Here is a 21,886-nt window from a genome sequence, read left to right on the forward strand (position 1 = left end):
TGAGAACTTTAGTGATTAGCGCGCGAGTGCGGGATTCTAGTCCTTATGACGTCATCTGCTCGGTGTTCTATGAATGAAGCGGCGGCGCGCAGAGGACCGACACACAAAGCAAGTTTAATTTAGGCCTTAATTAGCCTAATTCTAAAGCTTTATGTGTATATTCCTGGGTTTATGTTAATTAAAATGATTTTTTATCAAAATATAATTGTTTACGTGCATTAAAATAATGAATTAATGGATGTAAATTATATAAAAATATTAATATAATATTAATAATTATAATTAAAGTTTTGTTGTTATAGGGTTAGGGTTAAAGTTTAAATATTATTAGTATTTATTAGTTTTACTTATTAGTTTACTTTGAATTAATTTTACTTTTTACAAAATACATGCAACGTTAGAGTTAATTTACAGGTTTTAGTTTTGTATAATTATTTAGATATTTTATTTAGGTCTATCTATGTATCAGTGAATAATCACACATTTTATTGATTTGTTTTAATCTTTGTTTGTTTACAAATTTATCTAAAAACGTGTAAATTTCTTAAAGCCCACAGTATTTTTTAAAGTCACATATTCTGTACAGCAAAGTGAGTTGATTCAGATCAATCAATCAGTAAACGCCAAAGACTTTTTTTTTTTTTTTTTTTTTTGCCAGGTGAAATAGTTCCCCATCATATCATGAGTAGTCCAGCAGAGGGCACTACACACTATGTTTTCAGGGTTAATATGAAAGTTAATGTATGTGTGCAAGCCTTACAATGTAATGCAAATACAAATGAATTACATGCATATGAGGATGTATAAACAGAAACATAGTTTTTTTTAATTGCAAAATTCATGCATATGAGGTTGCAGAAAACAAACATCTTTTTTTAAAAAAATTTACGTTTTTTTTAATTCTACAGGAGTTTTTGGATACTTTAGGAATCCTTATCATGCTTTACATAAAAAGCATCACGCCAACTGTCATCTGTGTTCAGATGCTGCTAGAGCTTTCCTCAAAACTGACGTTTCTGAGCCTTTTTTATTGACTTTTAATCAGTTGGTGTTGTAAAGACTTTCTTTGAGGACCAACCCGAAGTCGAAACATATATGGAATGCTGTTTCCGGGTCCAAACTTATACTCATTTCAATTGAAAATGGTATCGCAACAGTTTTTGTTGAGCACTGTTCATTCATATCACACCTTTAAGTCAAGCTTCTAAAAATGCACATTGTTCACTGCAGTGCCCAGGCTCACCGCGTCCCAGACACAAATATTTTGACTATTCAGAAAAGATAAATCACTGTCTGGTCATCTGGGATTTCAGTGTGGAGATTAAGGTTAGGATTGCTTGCGCAATATAGAAGATATTTAGAAAAATGTAAGTTTCCTTTCATACAATAAAATTTAACCAAGTCCAGTACTGTACAAAAATGATCTTAATTTGTGTTTTCAGAAGACTTTCGTGCATTTGCAACAACCTGAAAGTGAGCAAATGCGCCCAATTACTGTATTTTGTCTCTCTCTGCGTTTGTTGCTCTTTGTCTCTCTTATTCTCTCAGTTCTAAATTTAGTTTTCTACAGGAAGTGAAGATAAAATGTCCACCCTTTGGCTCCTCCTCTGCAATGCTGTGGCACGGCCTCAACAAACCCCACACACACAGTATCTGTTTTCTCTTTTAGGGGCCAATTGCCTGCTAGTATTTTTATAATCTCCATCTTTCCTGACCTGTTGCTCTTCTCCTGGCGCCAGTGGTCTCTGACCCCCCCGTCCCACAGCCCCATGCGTCCCTCGACTCCTGGGTGGATAATTGAGACCAGCTGTTGCAAGGTGCCTTACCCAGCAGCCCCTGCTCCACTGCACTTGCCGTTTTGCCAGACTGCTCACTTAAGATCTGTGGGTCTCCTCCTTAAACTCTGCATGTCTTCTCCATCAATCTCTCTGATGGACTGATTACCCTAATCTTAGCCTCTCTATTTCTCTCTTCCTATTGGGTGCTTGTCATTTAACAGATACTTTTTTTACCCAGAGAGCCTTACAGTACACTAATAGCAGAAACAGACCCCTGGGAAGCTGGGGGATAAGTGATTTGCTCAAGGGCACATTGGTTCACAACTGTAAAGTGCTTCAGAAAATAAAATGGAACATTTAAAAAAATGCTCATGCTAAGTTTTCTTTTTAAACTTTGTCACCAAATGAATGTTCTAACACTGGTTTAAATCTTGTAAGAAGAACAGCCAAACATGAATTCCTACTAATGCATTTTAAGCTTTAAATGGGCAAAATAAAAGCAATATTTTGAACAAAAACTAAACATTGTTTAATTTGAGTCTCACTCCTAATATGTTAAAAGTTTTTTTTTTTTTTTTTTTTAGGTTTGTATGTGCACTCCTGACATGAAAACTGTCCCAAATTGATTCTACCTTCCAAGACACACTAAGCCGATAGCTGTCTAGTGTTTGGCTAATGTTGAGCGTCTGTCTGTCCAGTTATTGTTATGTGTTCCAAACTGTTGGCGGTAGTTGGATCACCATTTCTGCCTACGTGGAATGAAAAACACTCATCATGTCACCAATTTTTTGATGCTAAGCACTCCTGATAAACATTCACTGACCACTGAGAATTATACAGAGACGGGTCTAGTTTCAGAAATCTGAAACTTTTGGATTCAAAACATTTCATACCATTAAAAGATATTAAATATATTAAATCGAGATATTAAAGCATTTTCGATTGTGTGATTTGTGTTTAGTGGAACTGAATGTAATGTTTATTTGCAATTACACTACCAGTCAAAAGTTTTTGAACAGTAAGATTTTTATGTTTTTTAAAGACATCTTTTCTGCTCACCAAGCCTGCATTTATTCAATCCAAAGTACAGCAAAAACAGTAAAGTTTTGAAATAGTTTTACTATTTAAAATAACTGTTTTCTATTTGAATATATTTTAAAATGTAATTTATTCCTGTCATCAAAGCTGAATTTTCAGCATCATTACTCCAGTGTCACATGATCCTTCAGAAATCATTCTAATACGCTGATTTGCATTTTTTGATGAATAGAAAGACCCGAAGATCAGCATTTTTTGTGACATTGTACACTATACAATTCAAAAGCTTGGAGTCAATTTAAATTGGTCAAAAGTGATGATAAAGACATTTATAATTTCAAGAGATTTCTATTTCAGATAAATGCTTTTCTTCTGAACCTTCTAAAAAAGTACTACTCATCTGTTTTCAACATAGTAATAATAATAATAAATGTTTTTTGAGCAGCAAATCTGAATATTAGAATAATTTCTGAGGGATCATGTGACTGAAGTAATGATGCTAAAAATTCAGCTTTGAAATCACAGGAATAAATTACATTTTAAGATGTATTCAAATAGGAAACAGTTATTTTAAATAGTAAAAATATTTCAAAATTTTACTGTTTTTGCTGTACTTTGGATCAAGTAAATGCAGGCTTGGTGAGCGGAAGAGGTTTCTTTAAAAAAAAAAAAAAAAACATTAAAATGACTGGTAGTGTAAGTGATAGAGAGATGAAATATGATTCCACCTTCATTCCAACTTACAGAATTCTCTTGAACACATGTTCCCTCCAGCAGTCGTCTTCATACCATAAAAGCATTCACAGTCAGAGCTCCTCGTCCCCAGGCTAGAAGATTCCACCGCACTGATGAAGGAGCTCTGACAAATATCTCACTGCTGGCAATGAATATCCATCTCTGAATTCATTCTGTTCTGGCAGAATCCATGCATTCTGATTCTTATTTTACACTCTCAGCCTCCATTAACAGTCATGCACCAATTAAAACTAGTCCTACAGTGTATAAAACAAAATAAATATGTATGTTGTGTACATTATATGTATCTATTACATGAAAACGGTTTAACTGTGATTGTTAATGATATTCATATTTCCAAACGTGTTGACTGCGAGTGTGTCATCCAGGTTTTTCCTGCGTTTTTTGACATTGTCAGTCCCTGTTTAAAAAGCCTACCACCTTTATTTTTTATTTATTTTATATTTTTTCTTAAATGTTTTCTGTAGAGATTAGGCTTAGGGGGGAAGACGATACAGGACATATAAAATGATGTCTATAGAAAGCCCTCATAAAACACAAAACAACCAACATGTATATGTGTGTGTGTTCCATTCAGTCATTAGGGGGTCACAGTCTCTCTGGCTCCACAAACTCATGAAAGGAGTCAAAGGAGAGAGAGATTGTAAGCCCTGCATTTTCACTCCCCCATTATGTGAAGGTGTGTTACTGAGGTGTGTAATTCAATAGCAGTGGTCTCTTTTCTTACATTTGGTCTAGTTTTCTGAATAATTCATCTCTCTTTATAGCACTGTATAGAAATATAGTTCTGTAGTGTAAACATTGCATGGGAGGTCTTTATAACAGATGTTCTCTCTCTCCCTTCCCTTTTAAATGTGTCTCTCTACCCAACACCTGTTGAGGCATGAGGGTCCTTAAATTGGCACTGTGTGTGTGTGTGAAAGGAGATGAGGTGTGGGGAACTTTAGAAGACAATAACTTCTTGATTGTAACAACACTTGTCTCCCACCCTCTCTCTCACACACACACACACAGACTCACACACACACAGACACACACAGCTCTTTGAACTGGAGAGCTGAGCATGCATAAGCTAATTAGCAGTTTGCTGCTCATTTAGCACCTCAGTGAAAGACTGTATTTAGCCTGTTAGCATTGCTGTGAGAAGCAGTAATGCTAACAAGCCAACTAACATGAGACACACTACATAAACACATGAACATGTTCATGTTGTCTCAAAGGAAAATGTTATTTCTCAGGAAACTTAAAGTCTTAAAGTGTTTGGATGTTTATTTATATGTAATTATACAGTTTCTATAACAGTTGTTCAGAAATACCCTTTGGAAAATAATTACAGTTTAGTGTACGTATTATGGCACTTATTATGGAATTAATATATCTTAGAAGAATAAATAAAACGTGTGGACTTATTAATTAAATGAAATTTATTATAGTTCAAATTTATATTGAATGTAATTAAACTTAAGTCTGCTTTGAAATAGGACTGTAACGAGGTGAATGAGACGAGATGCGAGCGGATCCATATGCGAGCTTTTATTAAAGGGACGTGACAAAGACATGGTCAGGCAGACAGGGTAAATCAATGGCAGACAGGTGTATGGACGGCGAGACAAGAATAATCCTTAAACAGGCGAGGGTCAAATCAGCGGCGAACGTTATCCGAGAGGGGCTAGGCAAGAGAGTGGTCAGACAAGCGAGAGATCAAAACAACGAGGTAAACAAGGAAACTAGACACGGGGAAAACTAGGAGAAACGCTTTGTAAGAATGAGAAACAATTCAATACTCGGCGAGGAGTGACAGGAAGACCGGGGTATTTATACAGTCTCTGATTGGACGGGGGAAGTGCAATGGCTGATGGGGAGTGTAGTCCGGGGTGTAGTGTGGCAGTCCGTGCGTTACAAAAAAACGCAAGAGCGACGTCTGGTGGTGAGCGGTCCGCAGCTCACTGACCAGATCATAACATAGCCCCCCCAAAGAGCGGCTTCCAGACGCTCCAAACAAACCACAGTCCAAGGGAGCGGTGGGGCGGGGGTTAGACAGAGCAAGGGCCGGAGGGCCAGGTCCCTGCGGAGGACCCGGTGATTGAGGCAGGACCGGCAGAGCAGGAACCCTCCAGGGCGGAGCCGGAGGCGGGACGGGCGACACAAGAGCCCTCCAGGGTGGAGCCGGAGGCGGGACGGGCGACACAAGAGCCCTCCAGGGTGGAGCCGGAGGCAGAGCGTGAGGCGCAGGCACCCTCCAGGGCGGAGCCGGAGGCAGAGCAGGAAGCAGAGCAGAAGGCGCAGGAGCCCTCCAGGGCGGAGCCGGAGGCAGAGCAGGGGGTGCAGGAGCCCTCCAGGGCGGAGCCGGAGGCGCAGGAGCCCTCCAGGGCGGAGCCGGAGGGAGAGCAGGAGGCGCAGGAGCCCTCCAGGGCGGAACCGGAGGCGGGACAGGCGACGCCCGAGCCCTCCGAGGCGGAACAGGAGGCGGGGCGATCCTCCAGGGCGGAACAGGAGGCGCAGCGGCCCTCCGGGGCGGAACAGGAGGCGCAGCGGCCCTCCGGGGCGGAACAGGACCCCGCTTTACGATCTGGGACCTGGGGAAAGCAGAGACAGGGGAGGTAGAGAGAATATGGGGAGAGGCAGAGAGTCTGTAGGGGGACGCCGCCTCCACGGGAGGATCCACAGCCGAAGCTGACACCTCAGGAGGCATTGGCGCGGCCTCTCCAACTGGCGGGGGCTCTGGAGTAGGCTTGTGCTTGGACAGGAGTTCTGGAGCAGGCTTGGGAGCAGACGTGACCCCAGAAGCACAATGTGCAGCCCACACACACCAGATGGCAATAGCCATTAAGGGTAGAGCAGCAGCGGGAGGTTGTGGTGGGTCCAGGGCGCTGGCTATCCCGATAGGCTGTGGTCTTGGGATGTCAGACGAGATGTGACTTGACTTGGGGTCTGGTGTGACTTGACTTGGGGACTGGGCATGACCTGACTCTGGGCCGTCAGACGGGTCATGGTAAGGCTCTGGGTGGCCAGACGAGACGTGGCTTGAGTCTGGGCCGTCAGGCGGGGCGTGGCTTGAGTCTGGGCCGTCAGGCGGGCGTGGCTTGAGTCTGGGCCGTCAGGCGGGGCGTGGCTTGAGTCTGGGCCGTCAGGCGGGGCGTGGCTTGAGTCTGGGCCGTCAGGCGGGGCGTGGCTTGAGTCTGGGCCGTCAGGCGGGGCGTGGCTTGAGTCTGGGCCGTCAGGCGGGGCGTGGCTTGAGTCTGGGCCGTCAGGCGGGGCGTGGCTTGACTCTGGAACAGCCGCCTTGACATTGCTCGACTTGGAAGCTTGACTGGACTTGGAAGCTTGACTGGACTTGGAAGCTTGACTGGACTTGGGAGCTTGACTGGACTTGGGAGCTTGACTGGACTTGGGAGCTTGACTGGACTTGGGAGCTTGACTGGACTTGGGAGCTTGACTGGACGCTGAAGCTTGACGGGGCGCTGAAGCTTGACGGGGCGCTGAAGCTTGACGGGGCGCTGAAGCTTGACTGGAGACGGAAGCTGCATTATGACAGGACCTGACAACTAGGCTTGACTCACGAGGATCTGCAGAGGCCTGGCTTGCTTCAGGAATAACAGCTGTAACGTGACTTGGCTCAGGGACGACAGCTGTGACGTGACTTGGCTCAGGGACGACAGCTGTAACGTGACTTAACTCATGAGGAACAGCTGTGACTTGGCTTGACTCGTGGAGAACAAGAGCTTTGGTTTGACTTGACTCTGTTGTTTGACCGGACTTGGAAGCTTGACTTGACCCTGGGGTAGCAGCCGTGACGTGAAGGAGCGCCATTTTAGCTGCCCGTACAGCCATCAGGGGTGAATCCAGCACATGTGCCATCATGATAGGCCGCGATCTTGGGATGTCAGGCGGGACGTGACTTGACTCAGGAACCACGGCTGTGACTTTGCTTGACTCGGGAACCGCTTCAGGGAGGGCGGCCATGATGGGTGTAGACTCAGGAGCAGAAGACATGGCGTGAACAGGCTGTGACTTGACGGAGATGTCCTGAGCAGGCTGTGGTTTGGCTGACGTGGCGTTAGCGGGCGCCGGCCTGACTGACGGGGCTTTAGCGGGCGGAGGCTTTGGCGTGGCAGCCATTTTGTGCAGTGGCTCTGGCGTGGCAGCCATCTTGTGCAGTGGCTCAGGAAAGGTGGCTGTAACTTGACATGACGCAGGAAACACGGTTGCAATCTGACTTGACTTGGAAACTTGACTTGACTCAGGGAATGTAACTGTACCTTTAAATGGCTCTTGAGTGGCAGCTGTGACATGAAGGAGCTCTGTTTTCGCCTCCATCTTGTGAACGGGCTCTGCAGTCACCGCCATTGCATGAGCGCGCTCCGACACGGCCGCCATTTCTCGAGCGATCCAGGCGGCAAACTTGTTTGTGGCGTCGTGATCCGGCAAGACCGCTAGTTTGCGAGTGGGACGCGCGGTCGCCATTTCCGCGTTGTCGCGTTCCCTCTCCGCGACCCCCACAGTGCACAGCGAACCCACACACAATAATGCAAAGTTCAGGAACGCCTCCAACGACGAGCGCGGACCCTGGCGTCTCAGTCGCGCACGGAGGGGCTGGTTCACGCCGTCACAAAACACCTCAATCTTTATACAGTCCGGGAGAGTGGAATAATTCGAAATTGCAATAAACTCACGGATATACTGTTCGAGTGTGTGTGTCTTCTGTTTGATCCGGGAGAGAATTCTGTCTGTGTCCGTATCGGCTGATTGTCCGGGGGTGAAGCTGCTGGATCCTGTGTTGGCCGAGTATTCTGTAACGAGGTGAATGAGACGAGATGCGAGCGGATCCATATGCGAGCTTTTATTAAAGGGACGTGACAAAGACATGGTCAGGCAGACAGGGTAAATCAATGGCAGACAGGTGTATGGACGGCGAGACAAGAATAATCCTTAAACAGGCGAGGGTCAAATCAGCGGCGAACGTTATCCGAGAGGGGCTAGGCAAGAGAGTGGTCAGACAAGCGAGAGATCAAAACAACGAGGTAAACAAGGAAACTAGACACGGGGAAAACTAGGAGAAACGCTTTGTAAGAATGAGAAACAATTCAATACTCGGCGAGGAGTGACAGGAAGACCGGGGTATTTATACAGTCTCTGATTGGACGGGGGGGAAGTGCAATGGCTGATGGGGAGTGTAGTCCGGGGTGTAGTGTGGCAGTCCGTGCGTTACAAAAACGCAAGAGCGACGTCTGGTGGTGAGCGGTCCGCAGCTCACTGACCAGATCATAACAAGGACTTTATAAGGACTTTATTTATATTTCAAATTGTCTTTGAAAAATGTGACCTTGGACCACAAAACCAGTCTTAAGTAGCACAGGTATATTTGTAGCAATGGCCAAAAATACATTATTGATTTTTCTTTTATGCCAAAAATCATTAGGATATTATGTAAAGATCGTGTTCAATGAGATATTTCGTAAATTTTCTGCTGTAAATATATCAAAACTTAATTTTTTATCAGTAATATGCATTGCTAAGAACTTCATTCAACTTTAAAGGTGATTTTTTTTTTTTTTTTTTTTTTTTTTTTTTTGCACCCTAAGATTCCAGATTTTTATTTATTCAGCTTTCAGACAATGTACAAATCGAACCTTGTGACTGGTTTTGTGGTCCAGGGTCACTGCTAAATGTACTGACAAGCGTTTATGATAAACTAAAATATTCTTTAATGTTGTTTTTATTAAAACTTGTATATAGTTTTTTTATATTTTGAAGATTGAAGTACACTACAAGTGCACATTCAATATAAGTAAGCATACTTCTTTTTCACTATAGTGTTTGCTCTGTTCAGGCCTATATTATTCATTTTAACCTGACTTATGCAGGCTGAAAAAGAGCTGAATTTTTATGTTTTATCTTCTATTGAATTTAGCCATGTTTTATCAAACAGAATGGAATGTCTGTTTATCATGATGATGTCATTTCCTGCAGGATGTCATTAAAGAACATGCTTTTGTTAGTTAAAGGGTTATTACAAAAGACGAAAGACCGAAATTGAGAACAAAGAAGAAACTGTAATTTGATTGCCAACAATATAAAAGCAAGTTTTGTTTGAAGCAGAGACATGAAGAAACACAAAGAATATTTCGTAATAAATTACCACTTTTTCTTTCTTTTTTTCCTTATTTTTGGAAAAACCCTCCACTCAAACCAAAGTAGTGAAATGATTCATCATTTCCTGAAATGACTAACCTATGTTCACTTAATTGTGATATTGTGTTAAAAGAAAACCAACTAATATGATTTCCATCTTCATTATGTTTATTAAGGACCTTTACATTGTTGACATTAGTCTCTGACTGTTGACATTAATTTAAATGTTATGTGTGTGTGTGTGTCTTTAGTGGCATCTCTCAGCAGTGGGACGGATGTAAGCACATCTGGAAAGGCTTACATGCTGGAGGCGGGGGTCTCTGGAGCCGAGCCACTGCTGCTGCGCTCTGTGTGTGTGTGTGTGTGTGTGGGAATTCTCTCAGCTTTCTCTGTAGGGGGGAGTTTTTCTCAAACCCCCCCAAAAACTAGCTTTAAAGTAATGACTTCAGTGTGAGTGTGTGTGTCCACATTTGCAGAAAAGAGAGACTGTATTGATAAAACCTCAATATCCTTTTGTTCTTTCATGTGGTTTTTAAGATTCATGCCTGGAGCACCACATAGAAATTTAAGATCATTAACACTTTTTCTCTTCATTCTGTCAGTCTACGTTGTGCAGGTCGTGGTCATTTTAATACATGCCATTTTGGTACCATGTCAGGTTGATGTATAATGTATATGTATGTATAATCTGGGTGCTGACGCAAAACCGTTTGAGGACAATCTACCTATCAGACGCACACAGAACATCTACTTCCTGTACAGTATGTACAGTAACACAGTTTTTATAAGGCCACACATGCAGAGCCACACGTGCTGAGCTCAGTTCTCTGCTCTGGGCTAGAAAGCCTCTAATATATGTGTGCTGGCTTTGGCTCAATGATGTGGCCTTCATGGTCTGCCTCACAGGGTATTTTAGGATCCCAGCACTCATAATTAAACTGCACATGAAGTCCTCGTAAGAAAATAAAGAGCCACTCAAGGACAATACATTACTACATCATGAGTCTCCCTGTGTTTTTCTTGTGTGTGTGTGTGTGTGTGTGTGTGTGTGTACCTAATTATTTGTGTCCAAATCAGTGTTTGCATTGTTCATAATGTTAACACAATTAAACACTGCAGGTGAATAGGGTAAAAAATAATAATAATAATAATAGTTATTACCTTACTTGCTCAGTTGATTGATTGCTTTGATAATAGCAAATATTTTTTGTTTAACAGGTTTTCTAAAATGTTAGGTTTAAATATGCAAATAAGGCATTATTTAATGAAATATGTGCTAATTTGCATATGTTTCTAGTACAAAAATCTAAACACTGCATGAAGTCAGTTTCAAAATTCTTGTTTAATTTTTTGACATATTAGAGTCAAATGTTTTTACAGAGGGAATTTTGGGTATCTTATTTTGTCACTCCATAATTCAGAAAATACTCAGAACAGAAAGAAAACTCATTTTGAGAAAACAGCCTTTAAAAATATGTGTTGTATTTGAAATCTATTGACACAAATAGATGAAGTGCTTTGAAAGAAAAACTTTGGATGTTTCAGAGGAATAAATTACATTTTACAATATATTCACATAGAAAATAGTTTTTTTAATTGTAATAATATTTCACAATTTTACTGTTTTTTCTGTATTTTGATTTTTAAAAATGCAGCCTTGGTGAGCAGAAGAGACTTATATAAAATATATAATGATAATGATGCTTGTGTGATGAATGATTCATTCTTCTGAGTTAATTATTTTTAATGAATCGGTCTGTCAGTGTTCTGTCTGATTAATTTCACAAATCATGAATTTAAATCAAAACTACAGGAGAAGCGTCCTGACAATGTACAATGAGTTTACACTAGGAAATTCAGCTATACAGCCACACGTGTACAGCCACGTAATTCAAACGCGTCAAAGGTTTTTGATGCAAATTTAATGCAGTGTGCAATGCTAATGAAGTAGTGTGCAAGAAGACTCAGGTACTTTCGTCTGAGAAAAAAAAACTGGCTAAAAGTCAACATGCTGTGGATTCAGCACAGGAATGAGGTTGTTTTATTCATGCTGTGCTGAGCACATCCACACATACCTGTGTGACTAACCCCCCTGCAGCAGGACGGCCCGGGCAGGAAGGGGAGGTGAGGCGCTGAGGAGGGGGCAGGAGCGGGGTGCTGTTGTTTTGGCTCCACGGGCTGCTCAGGTGGACTGATATCTAGAATTACACAGTGACAGCTGTAGAGACGCTTCAGCAGACCTCAAACCAAGCTGGCAGGTCACTATCTGTCACAGCTCACCGATCTCTGCATTTGCATGCATTAGAAACACTGTGATTCATTTCAATTAAGGTAAAACGCATCTTAAACATATACACCTTACAGTTGAAGTCAAAAGTTTACATACGCCTTACAGAATCTGCAAAATGTTAATTATTTTACCAAAAAAAGTCCCTCAGTTGTCCTCAGTGTGAAAAGATGGATCTCAAATGATGCAGTCATTGTTGGAAAGGGTTCAAATATGCAAAAACACTGAAAAACCAAAGAATTTGTAGGACCTGAAGGATTTTTCTGAAGAACAGCGAGCAGTTTAACTGTTTAGGACAAACAAGGGACTCATGAACAGCTATCACTAAATAAAAAACACAGCTGTGGATCATTCAGATAACAACACAGTATTAAGAATCAAGTGTATGTAAACTTTTGAATAGGGTCATTTTTAAAAATTCAACTGTTACTTTCTCTTGTGGACTATATGTAAATGCCTTTTATGTGAAATATCTTATTCAGGTCAGTACTAAATAAAAAAAACAACAGCATGCATTTTGTATGATCCCTCTTATTTTGGTAAAATAATTAACATTTTGCAGATTCTACAAGGTGTATGTAAACTTTTGACTTCAACTGTACCTGACATGACTCCCCTGACTGATCCTAGCTGAGTTTGATGTTGGCATGTCAATAATATAATATTAATGACATAAAGACCACTTAAGAGTCACTTAAGAGAGTTTTTTAATTTCAGTTTGTATTAATGTCAAATTAAATGTTTACAGTGCTACATGTCAAATCAATGTTTTAACACTCTTTTTTCATGCTTGAAGCACATTACATGTTACATTTAAGGCGAGACACTGCAGGTGAACAGGGTAAAAAAATAATAACTAATAGTTATCGCCTTACTTACCCGGTTGATTGATTTTTTTGTATTACAAGTTTTCTAAAATCTCATTTTGTCACTCCATAATGTTTAGAACAGACAGAAAACAATATATTTTTACAGTTTTTTTGGAGGAATAAAATGTTGTATAAAATCAAGCGAATTATATCTGAACAAATCCCTCTGTAAAAACTTTCAGGATATAGACAGAAATAAAAATGTAAAGTTTGGTGTGTGTAAGTGCTACTGAAGTGGAGATTTATGGCTCAGTGTAGGAGAAAAATCTCATTTTGAGAAAACAGCCTTTAAAAATATGTTTTGTAATTTGAATATATTGACACAAATAGATAAAGTGCAATAAAGAAACACCTAACAGGGTCTTTTGGATGTTTTCTTTCCACTAGTCTGAAAAAAAAAAAAAAAAAAAAAAAAAAAAACACTTTATGAAAAACCAAAAAGCCCAAAATCTCAAACCTGACAGGTGTGTGGGAAAACAGCGTTTTATTATTAATATATATTTAAATGCACTATTGTAACTTCATCACAACAAAAATATTTAAATACATGACATACAAATTTTACTAGAAAGTCAATAACAGTCTTTCTATGATCCCTTAAAATGCCGTCTAGATGTCCTAAACAGGGTTGTGTGTGTCTCTGTCTTATGTAACCGGAATCTTTAGTGTCAGTATGGGGACAGGTGTGGACCCACCTGACCACATCCAGAGGTCACAGGCACCTTCTGTCTCCCCTCCATCCACCTGTCTGTGCCTTCTGTGCTGGGACCTCCAGTTCTCCAAACACTCACACCCGAAGAGAAACTACTGCTCAGAGTAAAGCTCAAAGAGACTCTGTCTTAGAAAATCCCTTCAAGTTTTTGGAGATTGTTGTTAAATTTAATATATAGAGACATAAAATTATAAGAGGATATCTCAGATCAAATAACTTGATCTTGGAACAAACTGATGAGAAATTTTTGTTTATAGCCCCTCTGTGTAGATGAATGGGGAATTTCCAAATTGCTTGTCAAGATTGTTTCAATATGTCAAATCAACAATAAAATCTGACAACAGTGGAATCATAAATATTCCTTCTTTCACTCATACTGTACTTAAAAACTGCATACTTTACAAGCAGGACATATATTGTTTTTGTCATCATTAGATAAGATAGGATGAAGAGAGGCAGCAAGCATTGGGATACAGAACCTGGAAAGGACCACGAGCTGGGACTCGAAACGAGGTCAGCTGAGACACTTCTGCACCATATGTAGAAGCACCATCCACAAGCCCATGTCCCAAATGGGACCCTAAGCCCTCATGGTCTTCCTCTGAATCCATTCTTTCATGAAGTGATGCTGTAATGTAGGTGTCTTATGGAGCTCGCCTCAAGGGCGCATAGAGGCTGCAGAAGGGCTTGCGAGGAACCTTCTGAAACCTAAAATGACAAATGGGACATCCGATTCCTTACCAAAAAGTAGTATACTTCAAGTTTATTTTATTAAATATACTTAAGTAAAGTTCAAGTATATTATCAAGTATACTTTATGTAGTGAGTATACAAATGTCAGTGTAGTAGTAGTATACTTGTAAGTGTACTATTTCAATACTCCTTGGGACTAAATTGGCCCACTTTCTAGTATATAAAAGTGTACATTTAAGCATACTTTAAGTATAACAGTAGTACCTTGAGTACATAACTAGTATTTATCTGTGTTTAACTTTGTACTGCAACTATACTAAAAGTGAACTTATAGGTATACTGATAGTTTACTAATTAAATACTTATAGCATTTTTAGTACACTTTGAAGTATAGTATCAGTAAACTACTAGTGAACGTTACATCATACTTTAAGTATACTACTATGTCCCTATTAGGTATTAATTTGAATATGTATTTAGACTTTTTCTAAGTATGTCAAGTATACTTAAATGTCATCTGAAGTATTTTTCTGAGAAGTACATAAGCACATTTCTGAGAAGTATGTAAAAAGTAGACTAAAAGTATACTTTCCTATTTTTAGTTTAACCAAAGAATACTAATAGCACACTTGAATAAATTTCTTTTTCGTAAGGGTATGGTCTTGTAGACTTCATGGACACACACATACGATGGCCTTTGTTAGTCCGCAGGACAACAAGTGCACAAGATGTGTGCCATTTGGGGCAGGGTCTTAAGCTAAATTCTTCATTTGCACTCCATAATAAAAAGATCTCAGGTGTGATTTTTCTTACAGGCACTTCAGTATACTTCATCTTATCCAAAATTTACCATATAAGGATATCAAAACAGGCCTGAAAATTTCTATTTATAACTCTAAAAAGATTTCAGATGGTGTGTGTGTGTGCACAATTAAGTTTTCCCATATGCTTTATGAAATTTGTAATCTCATCAGTACCTTGAACCGATCAGTGCTGCATATGCTTTTTGGAAAAGAAATATAATATGCTGACATACGTCACGGTAAGAAGACACCAAATCTTAGTCAAAAATGCACACACTCGCAGATAAATGAACGCTCAGACTTATGAATGCACTGAGCGGTTGCAAGATGAAGAGATACGAAGGTAGCCAGAGGGTGTGCATTTCAGGCAGGTGCAATTATACATCTGGAGGCTGCCTTCAGGACACAATAAAAAAGGCCAACGAGTGCGTGTATGTGTGTGTGTAACACTCACGGCGGTCTCCTTCACCTCTCCCTCACACAAGTGGCATAACAATAGGGCTGTAAAGTCCTGCAGGTCTCAGGGCAGAACAAAAGTGCACCTTGCACCTTTCAAATCATCCAAAGTACCTCCTGAGGCCTCGAATACCTGTGGCGCAGTCAGAGACACTGCAGGTGTTTTCTCTGTTACTGCAGGTGCAGCACACTGAGAGACACGCCCTCGATTTCACAGTACAAAACACAGGAAAACATCTTATTTACAGTGCTTGCATGAAAGCGTGCTTTTAGGTTTTCTCTCTCCCTCCAGTTCTTATGTTGTTACACATACATCTAATTTCCTGCCCTTTCTTCAGTCTCCCTGTAATTATGAATGTGACATAATTTGTTTGGCTCTTGCAGAGATTCCTAAATTGGCCTCAAGTCATGAACACCAGACTTTAGCATGCCGCTGTTGTATAACAGCTGTCTTTTCTCTGCTCAAGATTGCTTAAATCCTACACTATTAGACCACCACGCACAGAAACGGTCCCCTGCACTCACATGTTGATTAGTACTAATGAAAAGGGGTGTCCAGTCCCGCTCCTGGAGGGCTACCTTCTAGAGTTTAGCTCCAAACCCTAATAAAACAGGTACAAAGACAGGTTTGTTAAAGCTAAACTCAGAAGGAAAGTGGCCCTCCAGAAGCAGGAATGGACAACCCTGTGGCAAAGGGACGAATACTAAACACTAGACAAGGGGAAGCCAAACATGCTCCTGGTGGGCGACCTTCATTCAGAGTTTAGCTCCAACCCTAATCAAACACACTGAACGCAATCAAGGTGTTCAGGATTACTAGAAAACAACAGCCAGGTGTTTGGAGCTGAGTTGGAACCTAAGTTTAGAGGTGCATTCCAATTTGCTTTTAGACACACACTTGCAAATTTCCCCAAGCACTTCCCATTGGGGGAATCCCTGCTTCCATTATGAAGTATGTTCACTTAATGAAGTGGATGAGAGAGGTTTTCAAACCAACCCTCGACCTCTCAATTTGGAGTGAGGGAGTGATTTTGACTTCACGCCACTCCATATAGCACAACGTAACATGATTGAGATGTCACAACCTGACCTCATGTCAATTCATACCTATTTTACGATGTGGCTAATTTTTGCTAAGTCATACATATTTTGCGATTCCCCAATTCGTATGAATTCGAACATATGACCTACCTCAAACCCTGTCCCTAAACATACCCATCACTGGATTCTACACAAATTGTAAAAAAAAATGAGTCAAATTTGTATGAATTAGCCACCTTGTAAAATACAAACAAATTGTGTTACGTTGTGAATAATACATCAACTCGAAAGCAGATTCCAAGTGATCAAGGGCTTAGGATGTTCAAATTCAGCCCACTACAATGGTTCCACCAGTAGTGGACACTCATGCAGTGTAGTCAATGACATACATGAGTCAATAAGAAAGTAGGGGAAGGGTATAAAATACAAAGTGAAACACAGCCCCAGATGGCCTAGGTCAGGAGTGTTCATTCCTGTTCCTGCTTGCATCCAAAAACCTAGGCAGCTGACTTGTTGTCTTACTGCCTTATCTGGGAATGACTTTACAGGCAGCATTTGCACATGACGGCACCTGACAAATTTTAGACATGCTTCTGAAGCAGCTTAACGGTTTAATGATTTACAACAAAATGGAACAAGCTTTGGTGATAACTAAGCGAACATTTAAAGAGCAGCTCATATGGTTTTTTAAAGTGTCCAAATATTGTGTTAGAGTCCCCTATAACAGGTTTAAATGCATCTAAGGTCAGAAAACACCAATTTTCTCTTTATACTGTACATAGAGTAATTTGTCAATGATTTCGAAACAGCTCGTTTGAATCAGCTTTGAGCATAAGGTCTTACAGGTTGTGGTTTGGAGATGTTTCTTAGTCCAAATAAAGAAGATTAGAAGCCAAGATAAAAAGCAAGATTAGAAAGTCCTCTGTAAAATGACGAGCACAAAACAAAAGCTTGAATTGTATTGCTGTGGTAAAAAATAATAATAATTTTACCCACTGATTCTTAACATCATCATGTTTCGGCAATGAAAACAAAATAAAATTGCTTTCACAGTGCAAAACACAGCGTCTTCTCAACATGATATAAACACTATGGCTGCCCTTGACTAAAGATTTTTGTGATCGACTAGGAGTCGTTCATTTTAAGCATTAGTCAACTAAACGCACATTTATTAATAAACCATTTAAATCACAATAATGAGCCTTTAATTGTCTACATAGCCTAATAAGCACTCGAGCGCACACATAAAACTTGCCACAGCACACCAGCAGAAGTAATGATTATGAATGTGTCAAGGAAAAACAGCAAGGAAACTGCATTAACATTTTAATTAAGAGATGAAGTCGACGCTGACTCACCATCTCCGCACCTGCATGCATGTTTCATACTAATTACATAAGAATATTTGTTTTCTATTTGAATTGATTCATTTAAAAGTAGCCATTTCACTCTCTCTATATACAGGTGCATCTCAATAAATTAGAATGTTGTGGAAAAGTTCATTTATTTCAGTAATTCAACTCAAATTGTGAAACTTGTGTATTAAATAAATTCAGTGCACACAGACTGAAGTAGTTTAAGTCTTTGGTTTTTTTAATTGTGATGATTTTGGCTCACTTTTAACAAAAACCCACCAATTCACTATCTCAACAAATTAGAATACTTCATAAGACCAATAAAAAAAAACATTTTTAGTGAATTGTTGGCCTTCTGGAAAGTATGTTTATTTACTGTATATGTACTCAGTTCTTGGTAGGGGCTCCTTTTGCTTTAGTTACTGCCTCAATTCAGCGTGGCATGCAGGTGATCAGTCTGTGGCACTGCTGAGGTGATTTGGAAGCCCAGGTTTCTTTGACAGTGGCCTTCAGCTCATCTGCATTTGTTGGTCTCTTGTTTGTCATTTTCCTCTTGACAATACCCCATAGATTCTCTATGGGGTTCAGGTCTGGTGAGTTTGCTGGCCAGTCAAGCACACCAACACCATGGTCATTTAACCAACTTTTGGTGCTTTTGGCAGTGTGGGCAGGTGCCAAATACTGCTGGAAAATGAAATCGGCATCTTTAAAAAGCTGGTCAGCAGAAGGAAGCATGAAGTGCTCTAAAATTTCTTGGTAAACGAGTGCAGTGACTTTGGTTTTCAAAAAAACACGGTGGACCAACACCAGCAGATGACATTGCACCCCAAATCATCACAGACTGTGGAAACTTAACACTGGACTTCAAGCAACTTGGGCTCTGAGCTTCTCCACCCTTCCTGCAGACTCTAGGACCTTGGTTTCCAAATGAAATACAAAACTTGCTCTCATCTGAAAAGAGGACTTTGGGCCACTGGGCAACAGTCCATTTCTTCTTCTCCTTAGCCCAGGTAAGACGCCTCTGACGTCGTCTGTGGTTCAGGAGTGGCTTAACAAGAGGAATACGACAACTGTAGCTAAATTCCTTGACACGTCTATGTGTGGTGGCTCTTGATGCCTTGACCCCAGCCTCAGTCCATTCCTTGTGAAGTTCACCCAAATTCTTGAATCGATTTTGCTTGACAAGCCTCTCAAGGCTGCGGTTCTCTTGTGCATCTTATTCTTCCACACTTTTTCCTTCCACTCAAATTTCTGTTAACATGCTTGGATACAGCACTCTGTGAACAGCCAGCTTCTTTGGCAATGAATGTTTGCGGCTTACCCTCCTTGTGAAGGGTGTCAGTGACTGTCTTCTGGACAACTGTCAGGTCAGCAGTCTTCCCCATGATTGTGTAGCCTACTGAACCAAACTGAGAGACCATTTTGAAAACTCAGGAAACCTTTGAAGGTGTTTTGAGTTGATTAGCTGATTGGCATGTCACTATATTCTAATTTGTTGAGACAGTGAATTGGTGGGTTTTTGTAAAAAGTGAGCCAAAATCATCACAATTAAAAGAACCAAAGATTTAAACTACTTCAGTCTGTGTGCATTGAATTTATTTAATTCACGGGTTTCACAATTTGAGTTGAATTACTGAAATAAATGAACTTTTCCATGACATTCTAATTTATTGAGATGCACCTGTATATTTTATGTCTGTAAGGCAAGTATACACCGAGTTTCGAAGTGACGCGCTCAAGTTTACAGAGACCAAGATGGCAGAAAGCGCATACTGTTTGCTTTCATTATTTTACAACAGCACAATGTTTCGTTGTTACTGTGAGTGCACACAAATACATGTAGTCTTTACAGATTCGAAAGATGTATTACTTTTATCTGTTTGATCAAAAATGAGGGAGTATTTAAGAGACAATATCTTTATGTATAATGCACTTTTTTATTAACAACTATGCAGACTGTTTACATTGAAGGATAACTACATTACAAACTTATGAAAACCCATATAACATGCTTAATTGCTATAATACTAGTTTCTCACTAGAAATAATGCAGAAGTGCAAAAAGTTGGTCAGAAACATACACTTACACACAAACTGATCACCAAATGCTTTCAGATGTCATCTTTATTTTTATTCTTTATTTTTTGCTCAACCATCATGAAATGGAATGCACAGGATTGTGGAATATCAAAGGCAGCAAAGGATACATCTACAAAAATCAACTAGATGAAGGTATCTCAGGAAGCAGGAAGAGAAGTTAACACAGGATTTGAATGTGCCTTGATGCCTTCCTACCTTGAAATGTGTCCTCTGAAGGCAGCATTTTCCAGTTTTTGGATGCAGCTCCTGTTTCAAGAGTTACATTCAACACTGTTCAACACACCTGTCTGTAATTATCAAGTGTTCCTGGAGATCTTAATTAGCTGGTGTGTTTGCCAAGTTGGAGATTAACTTTGCACGAAGGTAGATCTCCAGGAACAGGCCTGGATGAATGCTGTAGAATGCTTCTAGGTTGTCTGAAAATAGTAAAAACCTTTGCCTTCAGACCCACTTTTATGCATCTGTAAATGTCATTTTTACATTGCGTTGTTAAAACATTTAAACATATTTAAAAAGGCTCCAGCATTTCAGCCACCAGCTAAGACAGTGATTCCCAACCACGTTCCTGGAGCCCCCCAGCACTGCACATTATGAATGTCTCTGCTGTCTGACACACCCATTTTAGGTCCTAAAGTCTTTTCTAATAAAATGATGACCTGAGTCAGGTGGGTCTGGAAGGAGACATGCAGTGTTGGAGGAACCACTGCACAAGCAAACGTTTCAGAAATTGGATGGATGGATCTGATGTTCAAAACTTAGGAGACTTGGACTGAGATTATAATAGGCCTGATATTTGAATTGGTCACCATTTTGGAATATAGCTCAATATGGAAACACAAATCTCAAAGACCTTGTTGGTTTTCGTACATCAAGTGACCAGACTGCATGACATTTGACACTTCTGTCACTACAACTGATGAACCTTGAACATCCATGGAACCTTTCAAATGCAGAAAAAGTTCTTGTTTAGATTTTTAAAATGATCTTCAAAATGGCTCTTTTCAGAACTGTTGACTGAAAGGTTCTTTGGGGACCAAAAATGGTTCTTCTATGGCAGTGGTTCTCAACTCCAGTCCTTGGGACCCACTGCTCTGCACATTTTGTATGTCTTCCTCATTTAACACACCTGATTCAGATCATCAGCTCGTTAGGAGAAAGATCCATGAACTGAACTGAGTGTGTCAGATTCAGAAATATACAAAATGTGCAAAATGTGAGGACTGGAGTTGAGAACCACTGTTCTATGGCATCACTGCAAAAACACCCCTTTGGAGCCTTTATTTTTAAGAGTGTAGTTTACTTGTAACTAGGATTAACTTCACAAACACTCAAATATTCTTCTTTTGTGTTCCATGTAAGAGAGTAAGTCATACAGGTTTGAAATGACATGAGCGTGACTAAGTGATGACAGAAAGGTACCTGCTAAGATATTACTCATGTTCAACATGAGTGGGAACATTTGAGGAAACAACTATTAGGGAAATAAGACCAATACTATGGCAGGGAGCGGTGGCGGCTTCCAAAGAGGAATTGAATCTGGAAAAGCAAGAAAGAAAATTGGAAGAAGAAAGCTAGAAGCCAAAGTATGTGGGTAATCCCCACACAAGAGCAAAGTCACCCAGAACTCTGTTAGTAATCCAAACCATCATAACAGCTCCTGGCTCAAACATGATCCCTATGACTCAGCTCTCTAAACCACCACCTCAAACATGAAAAGACACGAACATACTGCTCAAATATGCCCTTTTAAAGGCAATGTACGGCCACCGTTGAACACAGAGACTAGAGTTGGGCCAAAGGCCCGCATACTGAATATCTATGACCAGTTTTCCCACTTCAAACTAGCATCTTAGTCTCCAAATGTGA

At 40.3% G+C, this 21,886-nt stretch overlaps 1 protein-coding gene across 1 annotated transcript in view; it reads right to left on the bottom strand.

Annotated features, from left to right (window-relative positions):
• The window catches only part of snai1b (snail family zinc finger 1b), a 478,512-nt gene that overhangs the window by 446,695 nt on the left and 9,931 nt on the right, over positions 1–21,886 (bottom strand). The gene's annotated exons all lie outside the window — the stretch shown is intronic.

This window comes from Labeo rohita, chromosome 23, assembly GCF_022985175.1.
Source record: "Labeo rohita strain BAU-BD-2019 chromosome 23, IGBB_LRoh.1.0, whole genome shotgun sequence".
Classification (NCBI taxonomy): domain Eukaryota; kingdom Metazoa; phylum Chordata; class Actinopteri; order Cypriniformes; family Cyprinidae; genus Labeo; species Labeo rohita.